Source organism: Callithrix jacchus, chromosome 7, assembly GCF_049354715.1.
Source record: "Callithrix jacchus isolate 240 chromosome 7, calJac240_pri, whole genome shotgun sequence".
NCBI lineage: Eukaryota > Metazoa > Chordata > Mammalia > Primates > Cebidae > Callithrix > Callithrix jacchus.
In genome coordinates, this window is record NC_133508.1 from 130,494,910 (window position 1) to 130,519,348 (window position 24,439).

Below are 24,439 nucleotides of genomic sequence, written 5' to 3' on the forward strand. Positions count from 1 at the left end.
TCTCAAACTCCTGACCTCGTGATCCACCAGCCTCATCCCAAAGTGCTGGGATTACAGACATGAGCCACCACGCCTGGCCCAAGTGCTTTTCAAACTTTAATGTACATACAATATCACACAGAGGTATTATTAAAATCAGATACTGATTATGCATTTCTCATAATTGCCGAGGTGATGCCAATGCTGCTGGTCATAGAGCTGGATCATCGAAAGCAAGAAGAAGAAAAAACTTAGCTGGAAGGTAGGAGATGAATTAATGAGCAAAGGTACAGATAAGAATGTAGTTAAGTCTAAACAAATATTTATATAACAATAAACATTTCTAATTTGGAGGATTAAGAAAAAGATATAACTAAAAACTGGGAATAATACATCAATAGAGAGTCACTACATAATGAAAATTTACCAACTCACCAAGAAGCAATACAGCAACTCTGTTTTTTGTTTGTTTGTTTGTTTGTTTTGTTGTTGTTGAGATGGAGTCTTGCTCTCGTCATGCAGGCTGGAGTACAGTGGTGAAATCGTGGCTCACTGCAACCTCCACCTCCTGAGTTCAAGCAATTCTTCTTCCTGAGCCTCCTGAGTAGCTGGGATTACAGGCATGAGCCACCACACCCGGCCAATTTTTCTTTTTCTTTCTTTTTTTTTTTTTTTTTTTTTTTCACTTAGTTTTCCAGAATGACTATACAATTTTACATTCCCAATTGGTGGGTTTTCAAACTTTCTCTTAAAGGACTACAGAGTTCAAATTAGATTCAGATCTGAAAATACCAGTGATCTCTTATTCAGCACCCTTTTAAAGGCACCTTGCTGAATAAAGTTTTGCCAGAATGTGTAGATTTCAATGTGTACATCAATGCTTTATTTTTCATTTGCATGGATGAATGGGGTTTCACCATGTTGGCCAGGCTGTTCTCAAACTCCTGACCTCAGGTGATCCACCCACCATGTCCTTCCAAAGTGCTAGGATTATAGGGGTGAGCCACCACACCTAGCTGCAACTCTGTTTTTAAAACATTGTCATGGAAATAGTCAAACATACACAAAAATAGAATAGTATAATACAGTGGTTCTCAAACTTTGGCATGCATCAGATTCACCTGGAGAGTTTGTTAAAACACAGATTGCAGGGTCATGTCCCCAGAGTTTTTAATTTAGTAGATCTCAGGTGGGATCCAAATATTTGCATTTCTAGCAAGTTCCCAAGTAATGTTGATGCTAATAGTTGAGAGACCACATTTTGAGAAACCCTCATATAATGATGAACTTCTAAGTACTATCATACATTTTCGCAATCTTGTTTCAGATATTTCCTTAATTTTTTTTAGATGGTGGGGGTGGTGAGTGAAAGGAACTAGATTTTTTTTTTTTTGAGATGCAGTCTTGATCTGTCACCAGACTGGAGTGCAGTGGCACCGTCTCAGCTCACTGCAACCTCTGCCTCCTGAGTTAAGGTGGCTTAAGCCTGTAATCCCAGTACTTTGGGAGGCCAAAGTGGGTGAATCACCTGAGGTCAGGAGTTTGAGACCAGCCTGGCCAACATGGTGAAACCAAGTCTCTACCAAAAAAACAAAAATTAGCCATGCGTGGTGGCTGGGGCTTATAATCCCAGCTACCTGGGAGGCTGAGGCAGGAGAATTGCTTGAACCTGGTGGGGGGCTGGGGGTGGACGCTGCAGTGAACCAACATTGCACCACTGCACTCCAGCCTGGGCAAGAGAGTGAGACTCTGTCTAAAAAAAAAGAAATATGAGAACGATCCAAGATGGCCGATCGCTAACATCCCTAGATTGCAGCTCTCAGGGAAGGTGCGGAGAACTAGAGGATGCCACACTTTCAAATTCTGGTCGCTCACGGAGCAGAAGATCCCCCAGTGGAGGAAACACACGGGTGGCCAGCGCGACTCTCGTGGCTGGCGCAGCGGTTCCGCTGGCACCTCAGCGCGGCAGCTCTCCGAGCAGAGTAAACAGGTTTGGAGGACCCGCACGGGCCCCCAGCACGACACCAGAGCCCGGCGCAGCGGCTGTGACGGCACCTAGGCGCGGCAGCGCTCGGCGCAGAGTAAACAGGACCGGTTCCCCTTCTGACCGAGGTTTGGAGTCCTGGGAAGGCAGAGTCGCCTACTACCGACACAAGAAGGAAGCCCGACAGGAGGATCCTGGGCAGAAAAGCACCATCAGTTTTAACGCCGCTGCTCTGGCCCTGGGAACTAACAACCTGGACGTCCACTCAAGAGACCTAATCTGAAAGTTGGTAATTTCAAAGACGACAGGAGGATAAATTTACAATGACGGGAAGAAACCAGCGTAAAAAAGCTGAGAATACTCAAAATCAGAACGCCTCTCCCTCTAAAGATGATCACAGTTCCACATCGACAATGGAACAAGGCTTGATGGAGAACGAGCGCATCCTGATGACAGAATCACTCTTCAAGGAATGGATAATAACAAACTTCAGTGAGTTAAAAGAACATGTTGTAGCCCAACTTAAAGAAACTAGGAACTTTGAAAAAAGGTTTGATGAAATCCTATTGAGAATAGACAACTTAGAGAGGAGTATGAGTGAATTAATGGAACTGAAGAATACAATACAGGAACTCCGAGAAGTATGCACAGGTTTAAACACTCGAATTGTTCAAGCAGAAGAAGGGATATCAGAGGTCAAAGTCCAACTTAATGAAATAAAACGTGAAGAAAAGATTAGAGAAAAAAGGATAAAAAGGAATGAGCAAAGTCTCCAAGAAATGTGGGACTATGTGAAAAGACCAAATTTACGTTTAATAGGTGTACCTGAATGCGACAGAGAGAATGAATCCAAGCTGGAAAATACCCTTCAGGATATTATTCAGGAAAATTTTCCTAAACTAGCAAAGCAGGTCAACATTCAACCCCAGGTAATACAGAGAACACCACAAAGATATTCCTCAAGAAGAGCAACCCCAAGGCACATAATCGTTAGATTCACCAGGGTTGAAACGAAGGAGAAAATACTAAGGGCAGCCAGAGAGAAAGGTCAGGTTACCCACAAAGGCAAGCCTATCAGACTTACAGCAGATCTCTCAGCAGAAACCCTACAAGCCAGAAGAGAGTGGGGGCTAATGTTCAACATCCTCAAAGAACAGAACCTTCAGCCCAGAATTTCATATCCAGCCAAACTAAGCTTCACAACTGAAGGAAAAATAAAATCTTTTATGAACAAGCAAGAACTCAGAGATTTTATTACCACCAGGCCTGCTTTACAAGAGCTTCTGAAAGAAGCATTACACACAAAGAAACAACCAGTATTAGCCTTTCTAAAAATACACCAAAAAGTAAAGAGCACCAACATAAAGAAGAATTTACACCAACGAATGGATAAAACAGCCAGTCAACATCAAATGGCTGTAACCCTAAATTTAAATTGACTAAATCCCCCAATCAAAAGACACAGCCAAAACCCAATGGCATGTTACATCCAGACCTGTTTCACATGCAAGGATACACAAAAACTCAAAACAAAGGGATGGAGAAAGATTTACCAACCAAATTGAGAGCAAAAATAAATAATAAATAAATAAAAAGCAGGAGTTGCAATTCTCGTATCGGATAAAATAGATTTTAAAGCAACAAAGATATAGTGATAAAAGGATCAATGCAACAATAAGAGCTAACGATCCTAACACCCAGATAGGAGACTTAGATTCAATGAGACAGAAAATTAATAAGGATATCAAGGACTCAAACTCAGATCTGGAACAAGTAAACTTAATAAATATTTATAGAGCTCTCCACTTCAAATACACAAAATATACATTCTTGTCAATACCACATGACACCTACCCATAAGTTTAAATGAAACATTGATTGGCCATTATTAATACCCAATTTTTTTCAAAATAAAGCAATATTTCCATTTACTCTCCCTCTTTTTCTTCCTCTTTCTTCCTCTCCTTTACTTATTTTTTTCTTTCCTTCTCTCAAAAAAAAAGAAATCAACTTGTAAACCTCTAGATCCAGGTCGGCAATGTCTCTGTCATTGCTTGATTTCCTTCCTTCCCTTCCCTCCCTCCCTTCCTCCCTCCCTGCTTCCTCCTTTCCTTCCTTCCTTCATCCCTTCCTTCCTCCCTACCGTCCATCTTCCCTCCCTTCCTGCCTTCCTCCCCCCCCAAAAAAATATATATATATATAAAACTCAGGAAGTATTATTCCATTTTTTCATCATCCCATTTTTTTGTAAACAAATAAATTCTGTGCATTTATATACACCGAAATGAAACAGAAAAGAAAAAGACCAAAATATCAGTGGTGATTATCATTTGGTGATGATTTTTTTCTAAACAGGGTCTTGCAATATTGCCCAGGCTGAAGTGCAGTGGCTATTCACAGGCATGGTCATAGCCACTGTGGTCAACTCCCGTGCTCAAGAGTTTCTCCTGTGTCAGCCTCCCGAGTAGCTGGAACTAGGGGCACCCGCCATTGGCTCAGCTAGGTTACAAGTGATTTTAATCTTTGTGCTTTTCTGTAATCACATTTTACACAATTAATATGTAATAGTTCTTTAATCAGATTAAAAAACAAAACAAAAAAGATGCATGGCTGGAACAGTGGAGAGAAAACTTACCCAGTGAACTTTGAAACATTTCCTTCCCACTCTAAGCATCCAGAACACTTTGGAAATGAATGCGAAGCATGCAGAGTTGGAGCAGTTCCTTAAAGTTGGGAGAGGAAAAGCTTTGATCATCAAAAACTATGCCAATTTTCATGCATTTTCCAGGCTGCAATGAGCTATTTTGCCACAGCACTCCAGGCTGGTGACAGAACGAGACCCTGTCTCTTGAAAAAAAAAAAAAAAAAGACTTGAAAACAGTTTTCATCTCAGACATGTAGGCACGAACTGCCTCTCCCTTTGGGGCTTCCTAGCCCTAGTTTGTTTGGATGTAACAAAAGTGATTTCATCCTGGTATCTGCAACTTTCACAGTAGTCATTGGTGACCATGATAGGACCTGTTTTCATGGAATGCTGGAGGAAAAAGCCTGGCTGGAATGAATTCAAGAGAAAACAGGAGGTGAGAGAGTAGAGTCAGAGGAACAGGGAATCTGAAAAGATTTTGTTATACAGGAAAAGAGAAAAATGGAAGGGTAGTTGCAAGGAAGAGTGTTTTTTGTTGGTTTGTAAAGTGGGATAAATAACAGCAAGTTTGCATGCTGATATGGTTTGGCTGTATCCCCATCCAAATCTCAACCTGAATTGTATTTCCCAGAATTCCCATGTCTTGTGGGAGGTGGTAATTGAATCATGGAGTCTGGTCTTTCCCATGCTGTTCTTGTGATAGTCAGTTAAGTGTCATGAGATCTGATGGGTTTATCAGGGGTTTCCACTTTTGCATTTTTCTCATTTTCTCTTGCTACCGCCATGTAAGACATGCCTTTTGCCTCCCACCATGATTCAGAAGCCTCCCTACCATGTGGAACTGTAAGTCCAATTAAACCTCTTTCTTCGCAGTCTCAGGTATGTCCTTACCTGCAGAGTGAAATAGTACTAATACACATGCTGATAGGAAAATCCATCAAAGGGGGGAATTGAAGATGCAGTATAAAAGGGGTAGAACTACTGGAGCAACATCACAGAGTAAATGAGAAGGGATGGGATCTAGTGCACTGGTGCAAGGGTCAGCCTCATGGCCTCACGTGGGAGCATGGACAATTCCTTTATTATTACAAGATGGAAAGCAGGATATATGTACACAAAAGCATGTAGATATGCAGGAAATTTGTAGACATTCTTTTCTGATTGTGCTTATAATTTCTCAGTGAAATAAGAAGAAAGGTCATCATTTGAGATTGAGGGTAGAGGAAATACTGGCAGTTTGAGGAGCAAAGAGAAGGTATGAAATTGTTGCCCAAGTAAGTATGGTCTAAATGCTCATGTTCTCCCCTAATCCAAGTTCATATATTGAAAACGTAACTGCCAATGGGATAGTATTAGGAGGTAAGGCCCTTGGTCGGTGATTAGATCATCAGGATAGAGCCCTCATAATGAGATTCATGCCCTTATCAAAGAGGCCCCCAGAGACCTGTTTTATCTGTTCCTCTATGTGAGGACAAAACTAGAAGGCACCATTTATGAACAAGAAAGTGGGCCCTCACCAGACACCAAATCTGCTGGGGCCTTGATCTTAGACTTCCCAAACTCCAGAACTGTTAAAAACAAATTTCTGTCATTTATAAGGTACCTAATTTATTATGTTGTGATATGGCAGCCAGAATGGACTACAACATTAGGAGAATGAAAAAGCAGGCTGTGCTTGGTGACTCACACCTGTAATCCCAGCACTTTGGGAGGCCAAGATGAGTAGATTACTTGAGGTCAGGAGTTCAAGACCAGCCTGGCTCTATTAGTAGAGATGGTAAGACCCCATCTCTACTAATAATACAAAAATTAGCCAGGCGATTGTGGCACATACCTATAATCCCAACTACTTGGAGACTGAGGCAGGAGAATCGCTTGAACCTGGGAGGTGGAGGTTGCCATGAGTGAAGATCATGCCACTGCACTCCAGCCTGGGTGACAGAGCAAGACTCTGTCTCACCAAAAAAAAAAAAAAAAAAAAAGCAAATTTTCTAGAGAAACATAATATGGGAGGCAAAGATATAAATATCAAAACTCAGATTTTGGTCAAATGAACATTTTTCTGTGGCTTTAAAACTGCATTTTCCCCCAAATTATTTTTCTTTCTTCCTTTTTTTTTTTTTTAAACACGAAGAGTCTTGCTTTATCACCCAGGCTGGAGTGCAGTGGCATGATGACATCTCACTGCAGCCTCAACTTCCCATGCTCAATGGATCCTCCTACCTCAGCCTCCCAGTTAGCTGGAACTACAGGCACACACAACTATGCCCAGCTATTTTATTTTACTTTTTAGGTAAAGTCTGTCACCCAGCGTGGAGTGTGGTGGCATGATCACAGCTGACTGCAACCTTGAACTCGTGGGCTTAAGCAATCCTCCTGACTCTGCCTTCTGAGTAGCTGGGACTACAGGCTTCACCAACTTGCCCAGCCAATTTTTAAATTTGTTTTGTAGAGATGGGATCTCACTATGTTTCCCAAGCTAATCTTGAACTCCTGGGCTCAAGCAATCCTCCTGCCTCAGCCTTTCAAAGTGCTGGGATTATAGATATGAGCCACCATGCCTGGCCCCCAAATTATTTTTCTCATGGAAAATATAGAATGAAACATATTTCTACCAATACAGTGTTTTACAAATATCTGCTCAATATTCCTATATTCATTCTAGTTTTTCAGTTTTATAGTTATCAGCCTCACTGTCTACCTAATGCATTCTGCCCCCACATTTGATGCATGAGTTAGTCCTCCAAGCTTTTATCAGCATTTTTCACCCGTGTAGCTGCATTTCTCCTTCCTATCACTTCTGATTTGGCTTTTTGATTTAGTAAATTCTTGGATACTCCAAGAGTCACACCTTTCCCTGTTTAATCTTGTCCACAAGACCCTCTTTCCCCACCCTTGAGTAGGATCTAGGACACATATACACCCCTGATGGGAGGTAATTAATTCCTCACTCAGGCTAAACTTTTTTTTTTTAATTGAGATGGCATTTTGCTGTTGTTGCCTAGGCTGGAGGGCACTGCAACCTCTGCCTCCCAGGTTTAAGTGGTTCTTCTGCCTCAGTCTCCCAAGTATCTGGGATTACAGTTCTCCACTTCCACGCCCGGCTAAATTTTTGTATTTTTAGTAGAGACGGGTTCACCATGTTGGCCCATCTGGTTTTGAATTCCTTACCTCGGTTGATCCACTGACCTTGGCCTCCCAAAGTGCTGGGATTACAGGCATGAGCCATCATGCCCAGCCATCAGAAGTAATTTTTCCAACTCCTGACATAATTTCCAATAAATACCCACTACCATGACAAAGATTTTGCACCATCTTTGGAAATGCTTTTAAAATGGGAAAAAATTTTCATTTTTAATCAGAAAATATGAATAAATATTGCTTACTGTTTTATGTACTTGAAGTTAGAGGAAGCTCATTATTAATCATGATCTATGATTATGATCTCATTATTGATCTCATTATTAATCATAATTACTTTTTTTCTAAAAGTGGAGTTTTAGAAAAATGAAACTTATAGAAGCATGGAGAACAGATGGAGGAAGAAAATGCTGGTGATAACTTGGAAAATTATCCATGATGCAGTAACTTAAGTGAGATAAAAGGTTGTATTTGTTTATTTATTTATTTGAGACAGGATCTCATTTTGTCACCCAGGCTGGAGTTCAGTGGTGTGACCCTGGCTCACTGCAACCCTGACTTCCGGGGTTCAAGCAATCCTCCTGCCTCAGCCCTCCAAATGTCTGGGACTACAGGCCAGTGCCACTACACCAGCTAATTTTTTTTATTTTTTGTAGAGACAGAGTTTGATCTTGTTGCCTAGGCTAGAAGTGTGTTTAATTGGCCATGTTTAATTAGATAGCCATTTAATATTTATAATACCAAAAATGTTTCTCACGGAGGCAATCCACGCTACTACTATTTCTACTAGATTTTCCTTTGTTCAGATGGTCCTCAAAGCATAGAAGTCCTTTGATTTTTAAGTAATTTTTTTAAGAATGTGAAGTGAGTAGTTTTTGAGTCATTTGACAAGTTGAATTTTTAAAATCTGAATCATTAATATGAGTAATATCTGAACAAATCCTGGTTACATAACTGCTTCTTTCCCAGTTATAGCAATTAGTTTATCTGAGTTTTAATCATAGCTGAGTGTCCTTTGGGACTCCAAAATAGCAATTCCTAACTTAGATCCCAATCAATATGTTATATCTATAATAAATTTGGAAACATATAATGGCTGACATATGCCATAAGTCAGGAAAGCGTCTATCACTTGAAATCTTTAGGGGTTGGAGGCTATTTCTGTTTCCCACACATTTTTTTTTTTTTTTTTTTTGTCTGTACCTTTTGTCCTTAGGGAATAGGATGCTGGGAGGGTCAGTCTTCCTGCAATGATCCTAGTACAGTGGAAGCTGCAGTCTGTTAAGTCCCTGAGCCACAAGAAAAGAGGCACCTCTGACAGCTCCTCCCTGGGGATCTCAAAGGCCACAGAGGAAGTTGGCAGAACAAGCAACTGAGAGTGGACAAATTCCCTCAGTTAACAGTGAAGTGAATGTTCTCTGGAGGGAACAGGTCCAGCTTTGTGTAGCCACTTTGCATTGAGCACTTGTTGAAGATCTCCCATTTCCTGTGGGAGTTTTAATTCCATGTAGTGAGCTGCCTGGAGGATTCTATTTTTATTAGAACCTTTCTTGCATTGTGTCCCTCCTTTTACTGTCTCTATTGGATTTTGTTGACCCTGTGTTGACCTGTGCCCAAAGTATACCCCATGTATCAAAGAAACAACCAATATGACACACATCCAGCCTACCCTACACACAATGCCTTTGTTTTAGGAAACTGACTCATGCGATTATGGGAGTTCGTTAGTCTGAAATCTGTAGGACAGGCTAGCAAGATAGAAAATCAGGGGCCGGGCACGGTGGCTCAAGCCTGTAATCACAGCACTTTGGGAGGCCGAGGCAGGTGGATTACGAGGTCAAGAGATCGAGACCATCCTGGTCAACATGGTGAAACCCCGTCTCTACTAAAAATACAAAAAATTATCTGGGCATGGTGGCGCGTGCCTGTAATCCCAGCTACTCGGGAGGCTGAGGCAGGACAATTGCCTGAACCCAGGAGGCAGAGGTTGCAGTGAGCCAAGATCGCGCCATTGCACTCCAGCCTGGGGAGCAAGAGCAAAACTCCATCTCAAAAAATAAAAATAAAAAATAATAATAAAGAAAATCAGGTAGGAATTGATGCTTCAGTCTTGAGTATGAAATTTGTAGGGCAGACTGGTTGAGTAGAAGACCAGACAGAATTTTTTTTTTTAATTTAAAGAAAAAATTTATTGAAGATCTGAAAAACAATTCCTAAAAGATTGAATTTTCCAGAAAACTAGCTACACAATACATGGCATCTATCATGTTAAAACATGCATTAGCCACCATTCTTCAACAATTTGAGCAAAGATAAAATGCCTAAGTAACAACATGGATGACTTGCAAAGGATGGGCTCTTTACTTTAAGCACCATTTTAAAAAAAAAGGAGCACAAATGGATGAGTGTGTTCAGTTATAGACACTGAATTGAACCTTTGGCACTAAGAATCGGAGCATTTTGTCATATAGCATTAACACATATTATAAAAGTTCGTAGTGTCAAAGGAATAGAACCACCAGCATTCAAAAGCAGCTTTGTCAACTAGTCAATAAAACACTGCAGCATATCCCTCTGTTGTCCATCACTGAATACACTAGCAGCAACTTTAAAATAAAATTAAAAAAAAGAAAGAAAAGAAAAAAGAAGCCATTGCCCCTTTTATTTTCTCTGTTTAAAATCAAACAGAGAACAAACATTGTTATACACTAACATCTTCAAAGCACATCGTTTGTACAAGAGATAGAGTAAGAACAAAAAATGTTTACGGAGATCCAAACATAAGTGAGTGAGAGCGCCTCTCACACAGCTTTCCAATGGTACTCAGGAGAAGCAGCTTCATAATCACCGGCACTAAATAAACAAAGTTGCAGAATTCTTTGCCAGTACTTTAGGAAATCCTGAAGATAATTCAGTAATAAAGCAAGGCTCTTATCCAGAGGTATACAGGCCAACATTGCTCCAATTGGTACAAATAATCTTTGTAGATGTGGCGTTCCATACACCTGGGACACAGGGTGCATCAGGGTGATCTGCAAGAATTTCAGCATACTGTGGTCTCTCAAATTTGTAGAGTGGCTGGGTACCCAACAGTACATTGAAGTATTCTCTTGTCCCTGCCACAACTTCATTAACCGAATGCTCCTTATTACCTGTGTTTCCACGAGATTTCTTGTAATTTGCATAATCCTCAATAATGGAATCCACATTCTTCTTGGCATGAAGATAAAAGAGCTGCTTTTGCCTGGTAATTAAGTCCCAGTCATCAACAAGCCACGGTTTTAATTCTTCAGGAAACTTTACTTTAACTTCAACTCCATTCATGAATGTTTCCTCATTTTCAACAGTAGGATCTACACGGGCCCTTTTCTTCCGAGGAGGCTGGGGGGTCTCACTGGTACTGCCACCATCTCCAGTTCCAGATGTTTTCTGTTTGTTCTTTTTGGTTTTCACTTCAACATTTTCCTGTTGCAGACCAGATGTCTTCTTTCCTGGAGCAACCCTTCTCATCTTCCCCTCTGCATACTGCTCCTGATTGGCTTTTTGAAGTTCTCGCTGTTTCTGCAAATTGGTGTCCACGTATTTGAGTACTTGGCTCTCCGGAACCCACTCATCCCGATTTTTATTCCAACCGCTGTAATGTATGAATTATTTCACTCGTTTGTCCTTTATGGCAACCTTTACATACTTTGGTTCATACAGAAGAGGCCCATGAAAGCACAGCACTCACTCACCCTCCTGGAATTTAGGCTTCGGGTCCCGCTTAGGCACCATTTATAAGTGATTCACCCCCCAGGGAGAATTTTATGCTGCACTTCTTTTTCTCTAGGAAACCCATTTTACTCTTTAGGCCTTCAACTGATTAGATGAGGCCTACCCACATTATAGAGGGTAATCTCCTTTACTTTCAGTCAACTGATCATAGATGTCAACCACATCTACAAAATACCTTCACACAACTTCTGCATTAGTACTTAATTAAGTAGCTGGTATTATAGCTTAGCCCAGTTAACACATAAGGCTAACCACCACACCTAACATAAAAACAATTACAAAAATAACTATGTGCCAAATGTAAGGCTAAGCACTTCAAATGGACCATATTATTTAATATTACAAACTCAAGAGGTAAGTAGTATTATTAATCCCATTGCACAGACAGGGAAACTGAGGGTTAGAGTAGGTAAGCAATTTGCTTAAAGTCACACAATGAGTGAGGCATTGAGTCAGTACTCAAACTTAAGTCTGTCTAATTCCTGAGAAGTTCGTGTTCTAGAAAGTTCTTTGTAACTAATAGGTCTCCTGTGCTTAGTTCCCAATCTCTAGTAAAATCACTGAAACTGCCTCAAAGCTGAGAGCCACAGCCTGACAGTAGCCAACACAGTGATACTTAGTTCTGGTTCTCAGCCTGCAAGACCACATGAGCTTCCAGAGATATTAGCCCAGACGAATTGCAACAGGATGGTTAAGCAACATAAGAACGGAAGGCAGGTAGGCAAGCCTAACCACCTACTCTGGTTTTGAAAGCAACACCCACAGATGGAAGTTTCCACTCTCCCTTTAGACTTATCTAACATTGCCTAGATTCATCATCTACATACTGTTAAGATTTTGAAGATGGACTCTCTTAATTACTAACATTTCAATCACTAAATCCTTCAAGTTTGGCTTTGGGACCCTCTTTATTTTTCTATTTGTTTTTTTCTCTTTTTATCATGATCAGAAGCTCATTGTCCCATACTTTCTCCTTCCTAATTTCATTCAAAGCCTTTCCTCTTAGGAAAAGAATGTTTAAAATTATTCACTCCATGGTATGAATAATTATTCATTCCAAGGTTATCTTTCCTGGCAGCATTTACATTTACACTTCAGTAATACCTTCATTTAGATGACTAGATTTCTAATTATGGAATATTAGGCATTAGCCAAGGAGGCATTTAGTAGTCATGAAACCTTCCAGTTGAGGTTGTTCTGAGAAATTCCTTGTTATCACTGCCTACCTTGTCTCCCATCCAAGTACTAACCAGGCCCGACGCTGCTTAAGCTTTTGAGATCAGACGAGATCGGGCGCGTTCAGGGTGGTATGGCTGAAGACATCACTGCATCACTGCCTGCCTTGTTTATGTCTGGCCCTGTTCAGAAGAAACTCTCTTTGTGTTCAAGTACTGACACTTTCCCCATATCCATTTCAAGAGATAAGCCTGAAACCAAGATGATAGTGAAATAATAGGGTAGGATTTAGGCTTCTATGTTGCTGTGGTTTGAATGTCACTTTCAAAATTCATGGTGAAATTCAATTCTCAGCTGGGCATGGTGGGTTGTGTCTGTAATCACAGCACTTTGGGAGGCCAAGGCAGGCAGATCACTTGAGCCCAGAAGTTTGAGACCAGCCTGGGCAACATGGCAAAAACCTATCCCTACAAAAAATACATAAATTTGCAGGGTGTGGTAGCATACACCTGTAGTACCAGCTACTTGGAAGGCTGAGGTGGGAGGATTGCTTGAGCCTGGGAGGTCAAGGCTGCAGTGAGCTGAGATCACTCCACTGCACTCCAGCTGGGCAATGCAAGACTGTCTTGAGAAGTAAATAAATAAATAAAATAAAGAAACTTGTCAGCTTCCCTTTAAAATAAATATTTTTAAAATGAAATTTAATTATCATTATAACAATATTAAGAGGTGGGACCTTTAAGAGGTGATTATAATCCTCTCTTTGACTTTTGAGAGCTTGATTATTATGCATCTTGGGTTAGACTTATTTAGATTGAATCTGGTTAGAGATTTTTTACCTTCCTGTAAGATATTTGTATCTTTCTCTAGATTTGAGAAGTTTTGGCTGGGCATAGTGGCTCACACCTGTAATCCAAACACTTTGGAGGCCAATGCAGGCGGATCACCTGAGGGTGGGAGTTCAAGACCTGCCTGACCAACATGGTGAAACCCCGTTTTTAAAAAAAAAAAAAAAAGAAGAAGAAGAAGAAGTTTTCTGTTATCTCTTTGAAGAAGCTTTCTACTCCTTTGGCATTTTCAAGAACCTCTTGAACCCCAACAACAACCTACATAGTGTTGGCATAAAAACAAATAGCCCAATGGAGCAAAACCAAAAGCCCAGAAATATGCATCGACAGTCAACAGATTTTCAATAAATTTGCCCAGCACATAAACTAAAGAAAGAACAGTTTCTTCAATAAAAGGTGCTGGGAAAACTGGCTATCCACATGCAGAAGAATGAAACTAGACCTTTATCTCTCACCACAGGCAAAAATTAACTCAAAATGGATTACAGACTTAAATGTAAGACTCAAAATTACAAACTCAAAAAGAAAACACAGGGGGGAAGCTCTGTGATATGTGGTCTAGGCAAGGATTTTTTTTTTTTTTTTTTGTATAAAACCTCAAAAGCACAGAAAACAAAAGCTAATGTAGACAAATGGTATTACATCAAACTCAAAAGCTTCTGCAAAAGAAACAATCAACAGGCTGCGCACAGTGGCTCACCCCTGTAATCCCAGCACCTTGGGAGGCCGAGGTGGGTAGGTCACCTGAGGTCAGGAATTCGAGTCCAGCCCGACCAATATAGTGAAACCTTGTCTCTACTAAAAATACAAAAATTAGCTGGGCATGGTAGTGAGTGCCTGTATTCCCAGCTACTGGGGAGGCTGAGACAGGAAAATTGCTCGAACCAGGGAGGCAGAGGTTCCAGTGAGTCAAAATCATGCCACTGTACTCCAGCCTGGGCAACAGAGGGAGACTTCATTTCTTTTTTTGCCACTACAAAGCAGAGGCTTCTCATCTCAATTGAAAAAAAAAAAAAGAAGAAATCAACAGAGCAAAGAGATAACCTACAGAATGGGAAATTACATTAGCAAACTATGCATCTCATAAGGGGTCATAACCCAAATATGTAAGGAACTCAAAAAACTCAGCAGCAGCAGCAGCAGCAACAACAACAAACAACAAACAAATCATCTGATTTTAAAATGGGCAAAAAACCTAAATAGACATTTCTCAAAAGACTTACAAATGGCCAGCATATATATGAAAAATGCTCAACATCATTAATCGTCAGGGAAATGCAAATCAAAACTCCAGGAAATATCATCTCAGTCCAGTAAAACTGGCTACTATCAAAAAATAAAAAGATAACAAGTATTGAAAGGTTATGGTGAAAAGGTTACCCTTACACACTGCTGGTAAAACTACCATATGATCCAGCAATCCCACTACTGGATATATATCCAAAGGAAAGAAAATCAGTATGTCAAGGAGATACCTTTACTCTTACTGCAGCAGTATTCATAATAGTCAGGCTATGGAATTAACCTGGAAGATGGAAAGCCTGGCATTTGTGACAACATGAATGAACCTGGATGACATTATGTTAAATGAAATTAGGCCGTTATAGAAAGACAAATACCACATGATCTCATGTAGAATCTAAGAAGTTTTTCTCGGCCGAGCACGGTGGCTCACACCTATAATCCTAGCACTTTGGGAGGCCAAAGCGGGTGGATCACGAGGTCAAGAGATCGAGACCATCCTGGTCAACGAGGTTAAACCCCGTCTCTACTAAAAAAAAAAAAAAGTACGGTCAGGTGCGGTGGCTCAAGCCTGTAATCCCGGCACTTTGGGAGGCCAAGGCGGGTGGATCACAAGGTCAAGAGATCAAGACCATCCTGGTCAACATGGTGAAACCCCGTCTCTACTAAAACTACAAAAAATTAGCTGGGCATGGTGGCGCGTGCCTGTAATCCCAGCTACTCAGGAGGCTGAGGCAGGAGAATTGCCTGAACCCAGGAGGTGGAGGTTGTGTGAGCCAAGACTGCGCCATTGCACTCCAGCCTGGGTAACAAGAGCGAAACCCCGTCTCGAAAAAAACAAAAAAAAATACAAAAATTAGCTGGGCGTAGTGGTGTGCACCTGTAGCTGTAGTCCCAGCTACTCGGGAGGCTGAGGCAGGAGAATTGCTTGAACCCATAAGGCGGAGGTTTTGGTGAGCCAAGATCGTGCCATTGCACTCCAGTCTGGGTAACAACAGCGAAACTCCGTCTCAAAAAAAAAAAAAAAAGACGTTTTTCTCATACAAGTACAGAGTAGAATAATGGTTGCCAGTGGAGGGAGAGAGTAAGAAGGAGGAGGGGATGGTAAGAGATTGGTCAGTAAGTACAAAGCGACAGTTAGATAGGAGAAATAAGTTCTGATGGTCTATTGTATAGTAGGATGACTAGAGTTAACAATAATATACATCTCAAAATAGCTAGAAAACAGATTTTAAAATATTCTCATCACAAAAAATGATAAATGTTTGAGGTGATGGATATGGTAACTACCTTAATTTGATCACTAAATAATTTATATATGTATCTAAACATTATATTGTACCCCATAAATAAGTATAAATATTGTATGTCAGTTGTATTTCTTTTAAAAGAAGTGACTGGCTGGGCACGGTGGCTCATGACTATAATCCCAGAACTTTGGGGGGCCAAGGTGGGTCAATCATGAAGTCAGGAGTTTGAGACCATCCTGGCTAACATGGTAAAACCCATCTCTACTAAAAATGCAAAAAATTAGTTGGGCATGGTGGCACAAGCCTGTAGTTCCAGCGACTCAGGAGGCTGAGGCAGGAGAATAGCTTGATCCCAGGAGGCAGAGGTTGCAGTGAGCTGAGATTGAGCCACTGCACTCCAGCCTGGGCGACAGAGTTAGACTCTGTCTCAAAAAAAAAAAAGAAAGAGGTGACGAGGTCATGAGGGCTCTGCCCTCCCGAATAAATTAATGTTTTGGGTTTTTCAGTTTTTTTGAGACACAGTCTCATTCTGTCACCTAGGCTGGAGTACAGTGGTGTGAACATGGCTTACTGTAGCCTTGAGTGGCGTCATCTTGGTTCACTGTAACCTCCGCCTCCTGTGATCAAGGGATTCTCATGCCTCAGCCTCCCGCATAACTGGGACGACAGGCATCCAGAACCACACCTGGCTAATTCTTGTATTTTTTTTTTTTTAAGTAGAGATAGGGTATCACCTGTTGGCCAGGTTGGTCTTAAACTCCTGGCCGCAAGTGATCTGTCCACCTTGGCCTCCCAAAGAACTGGGATTACAGGCATGAACCACTGTGTCTGGCCTAATTTTTAAATTTTTTGTAGAGACAAGATTTCCCTGTTTTGCCCAGGCTGGTTTCAAACTCCTGGGCTCAAGTGATCCTCCTGCCTGAGCCTCCCAAAGTGCTTGGATTACAGGTGTGAGCCATCAAGCCCAACCTAAATTAAAGTTGTTATTGTGGTCGTGCATTAGTTATCGTGGGCTTTTGGCTTTCTTTTCTCTCCATCTCACATGCTCACTTGCCTTCCACCTTTCCACCATAAATTATCCTAACCAAACACTAGACTGTGCTGTTGGACTTCTCAGTCTCCAAAACTGTGAGCCACATAAACTTCTGGGTTTATATATACATATCAAAGAACGCACTTTAGGGTACATCTGGCAACCTGTGAGTAGCTCTGAAATTACTCAAGAAACACTGCCACACGTGACTTCATTCTGTAACCTGCTAATGCCTCTCTCTGGGAGTGCCCAGGGGCTCATTTCAAAATGAGGGCAGGGCCTGGGCTCCCCGTCTGGCTCTAAGTCCTCCACACCGAGACCCACGAGTGGTCACTTCAAGACTAATTCAACCAGCCTAAGCGGGTAACTGGAGACACCGATCTCTGATGAGGCACAGACCGTAGTCTCATCTGCCAGGAGCACCTGACTTAAGCAGCCTGGCCAGGCCTACTACCCCAGCCTCAGACTGGGTGGCCAAGTCCCCCTGTAACCTACCAGGGAGAAGGAATGGTGCTAAGCACAGGTTTCTGTTCAGAGAGTTGGGCTCTTGGAACTCCAGCAGTTTGGGTTATTTTTGTTTTTGTTTTAAAGCTCAAGTTCTACTTTGCATTTCACAAATATGGAAATGTCTTAAGAGAAACCAGAAGCATACTCTCCCTCTGGCCATTGCTCCCATTCCTGGAGGATTTGGGAGGGAAGAGCAGATACCAGCACCATCTGGAGTCAGGAGCCCAGGAGCCAAGACCAGTTGAGATGAACCCATTTGCAAAGCACTTTGCAGATCAATAAATTCGACTGATTTCAGAGCGGTCTCTAGGAAAGGCAAGCAAATGGGCCAATGAGAGATGCTGCTCATCCAACAAGCCTGGCCAAGAAGCCAGGGGCGAGGCGGCGCGAGGGACGAGTTACCTGGAGGACTCGGCGGTGAAGCTGTCGCCGTCCAGTAGCCGCATCTTGCAGAAGAGGACCCCATTGACGAAGGGTACCGAGGAGAGCTCCTCGAGCTCGAAGTCCACCTTAAACTTCTTCATCATCATCGTGAGAGCCAGGCGCCTGCCAGCAGGGCGCACTGCCAGGCGCCGCCGCCTCAGCTCTGCCGAGCCCCGGATCCGCCCAGCGCCATGGCCTCGGCCGCGAGCTACGCGCGGGGGCGCAGCCGGGGGGCGCCGCAGGCCGGCCGCAGCTGGGGCCGCCGCCGCCCCATCTCGGGCAGCCTGGGCCGGAGCGCTGCGGCAGCTGCAGCGCGGACCCCGGCCGCCCGCGAGAAATGGTCGTGCTGCAGCTCGCCTGGGGAGGTGGGCGCCCTTTCGGTGCGCAGCTCGCCACGGCCGCTGCTGCCCGTCTGAGAGCCTGGAGAGGCGAGGCTCGAGGAACCGCCGCCTAAGCGCCTCCGGGGTCCGGGGCGCCCCCAGCGGCCGCGGCCTGCAGCGCGCATGGGGGGGCGGAAGCGGGAGGGAGGACGGAGACTTGTGGGAGGGCGTGGGCTCCGCCGCGGACTCTTAACATGCGACGGCAGTTAGCGCGTAACGCTTTTCTGGGGTTGGGAAAAGACAACCTGACCGAAAAAGCTTCCTTCTACCGCCTCCTCTCCGCCTTTCTTTTCAGTTTTTGCACCGCCTCCTTTCTCCCCACCCCCTCCAGTGATTTCTTTCCTTTGGGTTTGAAAGCCATGGGTTCACAGACGCAGTTAAAATATCCTCAGCGCTGTTTTGGTCAAATTGAAATCCTAAAACCAAAATTTCCTTTAGGTACTCCAATTTCACAAGCCTTCAAGTATAAAAGGAAGACAAGGTAGGAAAAAGGAAAAGGATGTGGTGAGGGCCTCTCAAGTGCCCAGGCACTGCACTGCTGCAGTGTATGGTGTATGGCCTGTCTAATTCCTGTCATCTGGTGTATGGCTTGTCTAATTCCTGTCATCTGGTGTATGGCTTGTCTAATTCCTGTCATCCAGGACAAAAGATAAAAGAGCAAAGAAGCAGTTAAAATAATACCTTCCCTTCGAATATTTGTCTATACTGAGAACTGAAATGCTTAAAATCAAATTCTGCAGGGAGTCTGGGGTGCTGGTGCACGCCTGTAATCCCAGCTTCTCGGGAGGCTGAGGAGGGAGATTAGCCTTAGCCTGGGAGGCGGAGGCTGCAGTGATCCGAGATCACTCCACTGCACTCCATCCTGGGCAACAGAACGGGACCCAAAAAAAACAAAACAAAATCTTCAGGGTAGGCTTAAAAAAAAAAAATATCTCCCTACGTAGGTGAATAACAATTACCTGCCTTCCATAATCATGCATATATTGTTACAATTAATGTAATAAACTTGGTTACATGATGTTCATATTTTTAAACTGAGTTATTGTTCTTTTCACTCAGATTCTGTCTCAGTAATCGCTGAACGAGTTTAGTTGAAAAGATTTTCTTTATGTTTACTTATTTACTCATGCTTTCATATAAAAAATTTAAAATGGCAATCATTGGCTAGACCTAATAGCCAAAAAGCAATAACTACCCTCAAGAATTTTACAATCTAGTGAGGAAGACATGTTTAGACAGGTTATTAAAAAAACAAAACCTATGTAGAACTCAGAGAAACAATTGAAGTTAATCAGTTTTCTGAATTTCACAGGATGAAAATGATTTAGGACAAAGTGGGATTAAGGTGTTCCAGGAGGAGGTGACAGAATAAATCAATAAATAAATAGATAAAGACTCAGAGGCAGGTTCAGGGGTGGGGATTTGGTAATGGATAAACCTCCTTACCCTGCTGGACAGGGGGCAAAGACAGTGAGATGCATTAGAGGACTTTGAGGTTTGTCTTTTAGGGCACTGGATGAATGTTAATTTCATTGACTGAACATTGAAAGCAGGAGGAGAGCAGGTTGGGAATGGAAGACATAATGGGTCTTTATGGGAGTTGCTTTCAGTACATACAGGGAGAGCGAGGCAGCCTTAGCTCCTAAAAACACATTGGGAATTAAAAATCTACATCTGGGAATTGAGGTAATTGCTGATGGCTGAAGCCCAAAAGGTGGATAAGGATGAGTTACTCTGAAGAATCTTTAAAGGGTAGACAAAGAGGAGATCATGAAGGTGGCTAAGAACAAGCAGTCCGAGAAAGAGGAGATAAAGAGATGGCCTGGAAATCCAGAGAGTTTTAGTCATGTAACATTCGTAGTCACAAGGTTCTGTTGTATACCAGGCACTATCCTGGGTACTAGAGATGCAAATGAGTAAGACATAGAGACTTATAAAGGAGTGGAGAAAAAACAGATATGCAAACAGATCAGCTAAAGTGTGTGTGTGTGTGTGTGTGTGTGTGTGTGTGTGTGTGTGTGAGAGAGAGAGAGAGAGAGGGGAGAGAGCAATCCGTGATGCATGCAGGACAAAAAGGACCATTTCAAGAGAGTGCTGCAGAGCACTCTCAGAGGATTTGGACTGAAAAGAAGCTACTGCATTGAAGGTCTAGGAGGTCATTGGTAATCTTGGCAAGAGAAGTTGTCATAAAAGATAGTAACAAAGTAAGATGAAAACGGTCTAGGAAGTGAATGGAAGGTAGTAATGAGAGGTGGGTAAATATAAATTACATTTTTATTAATATTTTTCTGATTTTTTTTGTCAGTGAATGAAAAGAGAGAGAATGATGACCAGAGGAAGACAGTTCAAGCTTTTTCAATAACATTCAGGAACTGTCCAGTATTGATTATCTATTATGTGCCAAGCACCTTGATAGGTCCTATAGATCTGAGATGCAGTGCCTGTCTTACCTCTCACAGTCTACTGGAGGACATAGAGAAGTAAGCAGGCAGTTGCAATACAATGTAGCACTGAGTGCCATCTGTATATGGTGGTGAATGGAGGCTGCTGTAGGAGAATATACAAACGTCTAACAGGGATAAATAATAGGTTTATGGAATGCTTTCTGGGGCAAGTGAAGCCTGAATTCAGGCCTTTGAGCTGAGGTCTGAATGATGAGCACGGGTGGGGAACAGTTTCCAGGAAAGAGGTAGTGCCTGTGCAGAGGCTCAGAGGAAGAGAGACCATGTTGCAGAGGGAACTGAAATTAGTTCTGTCTAGTTGCAACTTAGAGTCGGGTATAGTGACAGGGGTTAACAAAGAGCCACTGAAATTTTAAAGCAGAGGAATGATATATTCAGATTTGCATTTGATAAAGCTCTTCTGCTTTATAAGATGGAAGGCAGTCTGTTACTCTTTTTTAGACTCATGGTTTGATGATTAAACACCTGATAGGAGTCATGGTCAAGGCAGGAAACATATATTCAATGTGTTTAAATGAGGAAAGTTCAATGAAAGGACTCTTCACAGAGTTGACAGGGTAAGGGACCCACAATCTAGTGAGAAGTTGAAAGGAAGAGGGAACAGATATCCTGATTTCTCTCACCTCCTACTTTCTGATCTCTTGGTGGTGCCTCCCATGTTCCAAAACCAATCAAGGCCAGAGGGTAGAGGGTCCCAGAACATGCAGTTCATAGAGGACAGACTCTTGGGGCACAAAGTAGGGCACTGAAAAGTATAGAATGGATGGAAGAGGACGGAAAGCCACCAGCACACAAATGATACAGTCAGGGTTCACTGTAGGAAGCCAAAACCACTCTAGATATTTCAAAAAAACAAAGGGATTTCATCCAGGCAATTCGTTGCTTCTGAAATCCATAGAAGGGCTGCAGGAGTTGAGGTGAACAGCCTGCTGAATTCAAAGTCACATGCCTTGTGGCAAACATTACTAGTGTCCACTAGTATCTGGTCCTCCTTTGCTTCTGAGCATGTGGAAATTTACTGTTCCCAGTTCCCTTACAGGTGAATGGGGCCTCGTGATGAGTTGTAACCAATAAAATGTGAGAAGTGTCACTACCAGGATGAGATAGTGAAAAGCCTTTGAGCAGTTCTCTAGACTATCTCTTCCCTGCCACAATTATCATGCAGGAGACCTTGGGTTAAGATGTAGCAGCCACAAGATTGAAGTAGCCCAGATCTCTGAGTCACCACATGGAAAGCAACTGCCTACACCTGCAGGAAACATTTTTGTATGTGAGAAGGAAACTTTTTTATATTAAGCCACTGAGATTTTGGGGGCTGCTTGTCACTACAGCATAAGGCTAGCTTATTCTGACTAACATACACTCTAGCTGGGATGGGACGCTGACACTAAAACATGCTGCTGCTGCTGCCACCACCGCTGGCTCTCACACCCATCAAGATTATGAGGAGTTTGAATGACACAGACATGTCATCAGACCTTGCTTGCAAGTGACTCAGCAGCAAGAAGAGAGCCTCCATTTCACTTGCACCTGTGTTTTCATAAGGACATTTATTTGACAGGCCTCATATGCAACTAAAACTTGAGTGTCAAGGGAGTCTGAGAAATGTAATTTTCAGTTTTCCAACTGAAAAGTGGTGGAATGAATAGGATGGTGGAATGTATGTTGACACAGCAGGTCTAATCATCTACTCCAGTACTTATAATGCAAGTTTCTTAAAGATGGGTGATTCACTGATCATCTTTGTATCTTTTCCAAATATTCCAATACCTAGTGTGTATTCAATACCTATTTTTTGAAATGATCTGAATTTATAGACCTATCCTTTGTGTTTTAACTCTCAGGTAAAACGAGAGTGAATAGACGTATGCTAAGACTGCTTGCTGCCAGAGGTGTGACAGTTCTTACAGGCTTATTCAATTCTCTTGAAAAGCATTTACTACACCTTAAAACTGTGTACACTCCTCCCTTTACCTCTCCCTATGAAGAGGATATTTAAGTCTCAACCCTCTGGTCTTTCTTTGAGTCTCATATTTGCACTACTACTCTGTCCATGTGCATTAATAAATTTGTATGCATTTTCTCCTGTGAATTTATTGTCAGTTATTTCGGCAAACCTTCAGAAGGCAGAGGGGAAGCTTTCCTATCAACCTTCTACCTGCAGAAATTTGGAAAAAAGGTAAGGTACCTACAAAACCCACAGTTCTAGAAGAGGTTGGAAAATGGAATGTTAGTAGGTTATATTTATTGGCTGAATTCAGTAAGATCTTAGAAACATGAGATGAACTCATGCAATAATTAGCAGGTTTGCAAGCATAAATGAAAAGGAATATAGAGAGAGTCCAGAAATTTGGAACCTCAAAAGATTGGAAAACCTAAAACTGCTCTATACTTCAATGAATAGGAAATAAGATTGAAAAAGTTCTTGAGCAACAAGGGCCCATTAAGACTCAGCCATGAAGCAATGATTTTATTTAGGATGTGGTCTTCACATTTAAGTCTGATGGTCCCAAAGTAGCCTTCTTAAATTGAGAGAAAGAGAGGCATGGAGTGAAGAAGGGTGTGAGTGAGGGAAGATATTTTATTAGTTCATAGGCCACAGCTTTAATTAAAATGTTAGACCGGACAATTCTTTGTAGTGGGGCTGTCCTTTGTATTGTACAAGGTTTAGCAGCTTCCCTGGCCCCTACTCATTAATTGCCCCTCACTCCCAGTTGTATTAATCAAAAATATCTTCAGACATTGCCTAATATCTCCTGGGGGACAAAATCATTCTTAGTTGAGAATAACTGGGTCACAGGACAATGTGGAATTATATTCAGATCTGATGGAGAATCCTGTGTATTACGTGGGAATCCTGTACTTTGAACTTGATGCAATGACTGGGTAGATTTTAGGTTATCTCATTTGGTGACAGAATGAATGTATTATTTGTTTGGGAAGAAGAGTGAAATGGCTTTTCTTGGTGACCAAATGGATGGACTATGGCATAGATTACTAGGTTATCACCAAAGCCGTTTTCTTGAGTACACAGTTCGACTCTATTTTCCGGTCTTTCTTGCAATCAGGTGCTGCTGCAAGGCTCAGTTCCAGCCAGTGGAATGTGTGCAACTTCCAGGCCTGGCCCATAAAAACTTCTCGCATGTGATCCTTTCACTCTTCTCCCATCTGATGGCTGGATGTTGACATCAAGGATGATGCTGGATGCCAGATGCGGAAGATGGGAAAGCCTCTACCTGTCTGGGTCCCTCTTGGCAATTTATAACCAGGATATCAGTTTGTGAGGTAAGTGAAAAATTAGCATTTAATTTGCTATGTGTGGTTTTAAAAATTACTATTTTAAAAGATTGTGGAAAAATACATATGACATAAAATGATCATGTTACCCATTTTTAAGTGTACAGTTCTATGGCATTAAGTATAGTCACATTGTTGTGCAACCATCACCTCCATCCTCCTCCAGAACTCTTCTCATCTTGCAAAATTGAGATTCTGTACCCATTTCACAATAACTCTCCATTCCCCCAACCCCAGACCCTGGAAACCACTATTCTACCTTGTGTCTCTATAAATTTGACTACTCTATGAATGAAATC

At 42.1% G+C, this 24,439-nt stretch overlaps 1 protein-coding gene and 1 pseudogene across 8 annotated transcripts in view; one reads left to right on the forward strand and one right to left on the reverse strand.

The window, feature by feature from the left end:
• Positions 1–9,909: 9,909 nt before the first annotated feature.
• LOC100414416 (mortality factor 4-like protein 1) lies at positions 9,910–18,415 on the reverse strand (annotated as a pseudogene). Its single transcript, XR_013520269.1, has 2 exons — positions 17,981–18,415; positions 9,910–11,382 (listed from the first exon to the last, which is right to left on the reverse strand). The product of XR_013520269.1 is annotated as a mortality factor 4-like protein 1 (transcript).
• Positions 18,416–18,710: 295 nt separating this feature from the next.
• Positions 18,711–24,439, forward strand: part of LOC128928221 (uncharacterized) — a 149,501-nt gene continuing 143,772 nt past the window's right edge. For all 7 annotated transcript variants that reach the window (XM_078332437.1, XM_078332438.1, XM_078332433.1 and 4 more), the window contains exons 1-3: positions 18,711–18,862; positions 22,947–23,022; positions 23,912–24,128. The gene's annotated coding sequence lies outside the window, so the exon portion shown is untranslated. The remainder of the gene's footprint in view (positions 18,863–22,946; positions 23,023–23,911; positions 24,129–24,439) is intronic.